Source organism: Rutidosis leptorrhynchoides, chromosome 4, assembly GCF_046630445.1.
Source record: "Rutidosis leptorrhynchoides isolate AG116_Rl617_1_P2 chromosome 4, CSIRO_AGI_Rlap_v1, whole genome shotgun sequence".
Classification (NCBI taxonomy): Eukaryota; Viridiplantae; Streptophyta; class Magnoliopsida; order Asterales; family Asteraceae; genus Rutidosis; species Rutidosis leptorrhynchoides.
The window spans coordinates 620,357,794-620,364,430 of NC_092336.1; positions in this window are offsets into that span (position 1 = coordinate 620,357,794).

Here is a 6,637-nt window from a genome sequence, read left to right on the forward strand (position 1 = left end):
TTTTGATACTATTTGGGTAATAGTTGATCGTCTCACCAAATCAACACACTTCTTACCAATAAGAGAAGATGACAAGATGGAGAAGTTAACACGACTGTATTTGAAGGAAGTCATCTCCAGACATGGAATACCAATCTCTATTATCTCTGATAGGGATGGCAGATTTATTTCAAGATTCTGGCAGACATTACAGCAAGCATTAGGAACTCGTCTAGACATGAGTACTGCCTATCATCCACAAACTGATGGGCAGAGCGAAAGGACGATACAAACGCTTGAAGACATGCTACGAGAATGTGTTATTGATTTCGGAAACAGTTGGGATCGACATCTACAGTTAGCAGAATTTTCCTACAACAACAGCTACCATTCAAGCATTGAGATGGCGCCGTTTGAAGCACTTTATGGTAGAAAGTGCAGGTCTCCGATTTGTTGGAGTGAAGTGGGGGATAGACAGATTACGGGTCCGGAGATTATACAAGAAACTACCGAGAAGATCATCCAAATTCAACAACGGTTGAAAACCGCCCAAAGTCGACAAAAGAGCTACGCTGACATTAAAAGAAAAGATATAGAATTTGAAATTGGAGAGATGGTCATGCTTAAAGTTGCACCTTGGAAAGGCATTGTTCGATTTGGTAAACGAGGGAAATTAAATCCAAGGTATATTGGACCATTCAAGATTATTGATCGTGTCGGACCAGTAGCTTACTGACTAGAGTTACCTCAACAACTCGCGGCTGTACATAACACTTTCCACGTCTCGAATTTGAAGAAATGTTTTGCTAAAGAAGATCTCACTATTCCGTTAGATGAAATCTAAATCAACGAAAAACTTCAATTCATCGAAGAACCCGTCGAAATAATGGATCGTGAGGTTAAAAGACTTAAGCAAAACAAGATACCAATTGTTAAGGGTCGATGGAATGCTCGTAGAGGACCCGAGTTCACCTGGGAGCGTGAAGATCAGATGAAGAAGAAATACCCGCATCTATTTCCAGAAGATTCGTCAACACCTTCAACAGCTTAAAATTTCAGGACGAAATTTATTTAACGGGTAGGTACTGTAGTGACCCGAACTTTTCCATGTTTATATATATTAATTGAGATTGATATTTACATGATTAAATGTTTCCAACATGTTAAGCAATCAAACTTGTTAAGACTTGATTAATTGAAATAGGTTTCATATAGACAATTGACCACCCAAGTTGACTGGTGATTCACGAACGTTAAAACTTGTAAAAACTATATGATGACAGATATATGATTATATATATAGTTAACATGATATTATGATATGTAAACATATCATTAAGTATATTAACAATGAACTACATATGTAAAAACAAGACTACTAACTTAATGATTTTGAAACGAGACATATATGTAACGATTATCGTTGTAACGACATTTAATGTATATATATCATATTAAGAGATATTCGTACATCATAATATCATGATAATATAATAATTTAAAATCTATTTTGATATTATAAACATTGGGTTAACAACATTTAACAAGATCGTTAACCTAAAGGTTTCAAAACAACATTTACATGTAACGACTAACGATGACTTAACGACTCAGTTAAAATGTATATACATGTAGTGTTTTAATATGTATTCATACACTTTTGAAAGACTTCAAGACACTTATCAAAATACTTCTACTTAACAAAAATGCTTACAATTACATCCTCGTTCAGTTTCATCAACAATTCTACTCGTATGCACCCGTATTCGTACTCGTACAATACACAGCTTTTAGATGTATGTACTATTGGTATATACACTCCAATGATCAGCTATTAGCAGCCCATGTGAGTCACCTAACACATGTGGGAACCATCATTTGGCAACTAGCATGAAATATCTCATAAAATTACAAAAATATGAGTAATCATTCATGACTTATTTACATGAAAACAAAATTACATATCCTTTATATCTAATCCATACACCAACGACCAAAAACACCTACAAACACTTTCATTCTTCAATTTTATTCATTTAATTGATCTCTCTCAAGTTCTATCTTCAAGTTCTAAGTGTTCTTCATAAATTCCAAAAGTTCTAGTTTCATAAAATCAAGAATACTTTCAAGTTTGCTAGCTCACTTCCAATCTTGTAAGGTGATCATCCAACCTCAAGAAATCTTTGTTTCTTACAGTAGGTTATCATTCTAATACAAGGTAATAATCATATTCAAACTTTGGTTCAATTTCTATAACTATAACAATCTTATTTCAAGTGATGATTTTACTTGAACTTGTTTTCGTGTCATGATTTTGCTTCAAGAACTTTGATCCATCCAAGGATCCATTGAAGCTAGATCCATTTTTTCTCTTTTCCAGTAGGTTTATCCAAGGAACTTAAGGTAGTAATGATGTTCATAACATCATTCGATTCATACATATAAAGCTATCTTATTCGAAGGTTTAAACTTGTAATCACTAGAACATAGTTTAGTTAATTCTAAACTTGTTCGCAAACAAAAGTTAATCCTTCTAACTTGACTTTTAAAATAAACTAAACACATGTTCTATATCTATATGATATGCTAACTTAATGATTTAAAACCTGGAAACACGAAAAACACCGTAAAACCGGATTTACGCCGTCGTAGTAACACCGCGGGCTGTTTTGGGTTAGTTAATTAAAAACTATGATAAACTTTGATTTAAAAGTTGTTATTCTGAGAAAATGATTTTTATTATGAACATGAAACTATATCCAAAAATTATGGTTAAACTCAAAGTGGAAGTATGTTTTCTAAAATGGTCATCTAGACGTCGTTCTTTCGACTGAAATAACTACCTTTACAAAAAACGACTTGTAACTTATTTTTCCGACTATAAACCTATACTTTTTCTGTTTAGATTCATAAAATAGAGTTCAATATGAAACCATAGCAATTTGATTCACTCAAAACGGATTTAAAATGAAGAAGTTATGGGTAAAACAAGATTGGATAATTTTTCTCATTTTAGCTACGTGAAAATTGGTAACAAATCTATTCCAACCATAACTTAATCAACTTGTATTGTATATTATGTAATCTTGAGATACCATAGACACGTATACAATGTTTCGACCTATCATGTCGACACATCTATATATATTTCGGAACAACCATAGACACTCTATATGTGAATGTTGGAGTTAGCTATACAGGGTTGAGGTTGATTCCAAAATATATATAGTTTGAGTTGTGATCAATACTGAGATACGTATACACTGGGTGGTGGATTGATTCAAGATAATATTTATCGATTTATTTCTGTACATCTAACTGTGGACAACTAGTTGTAGGTTACTAACGAGGACAGCTGACTTAATAAACTTAAAACATCAAAATATATTAAAAGTGTTGTAAATATATTTTGAACATACTTTGATATATATGTATATATTGTTATAGGTTCGTGAATCAACCAGTGGCCAAGTCTTACTTCCCGACGAAGTAAAAATCTGTGAAAGTGAGTTATAGTCCCACTTTTAAAATCTAATATTTTTGGGATGAGAATACATGCAGGTTTTATAAATGATTTACAAAATAGACACAAGTACGTGAAACTACATTCTATGGTTGAATTATCGAAATCGAATATGCCCCTTTTTATTAAGTCTGGTAATCTAAGAATTAGGGAACAGACACCCTAATTGACGCGAATCCTAAAGATAGATCTATTGGGCCTAACAAACCCCATCCAAAGTACCGGATGCTTTAGTACTTCGAAATTTATATCATATCCGAAGGGTGTCCCGGAATGATGGGGATATTCTTATATATGCATCTTGTTATTGTCGGTTACCAGGTGTTCACCATATGAATGATTTTTATCTCTATGTATGGGATGTGTATTGAAATATGAAATCTTGTGGTCTATTATTATGATTTGATATTTATAGGTTAAACCTATAAGTCACCAACATTTTTGTTGACGTTTTAAGCATGTTTATTCTCAGGTGATTATTAAGAGCTTCCGCTGTCGCATACTTAAATAAGGACGAGATTTGGAGTCCATGCTTGTATGATATTGTGTAAAAACTGCATTCAAGAAACTTATTTTGTTGTAACATATTTGTATTGTAAACCATTATGTAATGGTCGTGTGTAAACAGGATATTTTAGATTATCATTATTTGATAATCTACGTAAAGCTTTTTAAACCTTTATTGATGAAATAAAGGTTATGGTTTGTTTTAAAATGAATGCAGTCTTTGAAAAACGTCTCATATAGAGGTCAAAACCTCGCAACGAAATCAATTAATATGGAACGTTTTTAATCAATAAGAACGGGACATTTCAATTACCACAAGAAGTGGTACAACACTTAAACCACCTGAAATACCTGTAACTTCTGATGAAGCTATTCCTACTCCACAAGAACCACAACCTGATCAAGATAAGGAAAAAGAACCGGTAGTTGAAAAGGTTAATGAAGATAACACAGTTAAGGCTAAACCTTATGTTAAACCATACCAACCACCACTTCCTTACCCGAGTAAAATGAAGAAAGAGAAACTTGAAGCCGAGCAATCCAAATTCTTGGATATGTTTAAACAGATAAATGTAAATCTTCCTTTCATTGATGTGATTTCAGGAATGCCTAGATATGCTAAATTCTTGAAAGATCTGATCACGAATAGAAAGAAAATGGAAGAACTCTCGGCTGTTACCATGAACGCTAATTGTTCAGCAGTGCTGTTGAATAAGATACCAGAAAAACTATCTGATCCAGGAAGTTTCATAATTCCATGTTTTCTGGGTAGTCTTAGTTCAATAGAAGCATTGGCAGACTTAGGTGCTAGTATAAATTTAATGCCGTATTCACTATACACTAAACTAGACCTTGGAGAATTGAAACCAACAAGAATAAGTATACAACTAGCCGATCGATCAATAAAGTATCCTAGAGGGATAATGGAGAATATGCTAGTTAAAGTTGGTACTTTAGTATTTCCAGTAGATTTTGTTGTTCTGGATATGGAAGAAGATTCTCAAGTTCCTCTCATATTAGGAAGACCATTCTTAAACACGGCTAAAGCAATGATAGACGTGTTCGGTAAGAAACTGACCCTAAGTATAGAGGACGAGAGTGTTACCTTTTCAGTTGATAGAGCAATGCAACAACCGCAATCTGCAGATGATACATGTTATTATATTCAAACTATAGATTCACATGCAGAATTATTAGAAGAATTTCCAGAATTACAAGGAACGGGAGAATGTTCTTTAGGAGAAGGTAATGAACCAATAGATGAAGCTGAAATGTTAGCTACACTTATAGCTAATGGATATGAACCAACAACAGAAGAAATTCAAATGCTAAAAGAAGAAGACAGATATCGATATAAATCATCGATAGAAGAACCTCCGAAATTAGAGTTAAAGCCACTTCCAAACCATTTGGAATACGCTTATTTACATGGTGAATCTGAATTACCTGTAATAATATCGTCTTCTCTTACTGAAAATGAGAAATCACAACTCATTTCTGTATTGAAAGCTCATAAACCAGCCATTGCATGGAAGATTCATGATATTAAAGGAATACATCCTTCGTATTGCACACATAAAATCCTTATGGAAGAAGGTCATAAAACGTATGTGCAACGCCAACGAAGACTAAATCCTAATATGCAAGATGTAGTTAAAAAAGAAATTATTAAACTACTAGATGCAGGTTTAATATATCCAATTTCTGATAGTCCATGGGTAAGCCCAGTTCAATGCGTGCCTAAGAAGGGTGGCATGACTGTCATTACAAATGAGAAAAATGAGCTTATTCCTACTAGGACTGTAACAGAATGGCGTGTGTGTATTGATTATAGAAAATTAAATGACGCCACCAGAAAAGATCACTTTCCCTTACCTTTCATTGATCAAATGTTGGAAAGATTAGCCGGAAATAGTTACTATTGTTTTCTAGATGGATTTTCCGGATATTTTCAAATTCCAATAGCACCCGAGGACCAAGAGAAAACCACGTTCACATGCCCTTATGGTACTTTTGCTTACAAACGCATGCCATTTGGACTTTGCAACGCCCCTGCAACCTTTCAAAGGTGTATGATGGCGATTTTTCATGACATGATAGAAGAATGCATGGAAGTTTTCATGGATGACTTTTCAGTCTTCGGTGATACATTTGAATCATGTCTAGTTAATCTGGAACGAATGCTTATTAGATGCGAACAATCAAATCTAGTTCTTAATTGGGAGAAATGCCATTTCATGGTTAAAGAAGACATCGTTCTTGGACATAAAATCTCAAAGGAAGGAATTGAAGTGGATAGAGCTAAAGTAGATGTAATTGCTAAACTTCCACATCTCACCAATGTTAGAGGAGTTAGGAGTTTTCTAGGGCATGCCGGTTTTTACCGACGTTTCATAAAAGATTTTTCTAAAATTGCCACTCCTATGAATAAACTCCTAGAAAAGGATGCTCCATTCATCTTTTCAGATGAATGTATCAAATCTTTTAATATTCTTAAAGAGAAACTCACTAATGCACCGATCATGATAACACCAAATTGGAATCTACCGTTTGAACTTATGTGCGATGCAAGTGATTTTGCAATGGGGGCCGTTTTAGGACAAAGGATTGAAAAACGATTTCAACCTA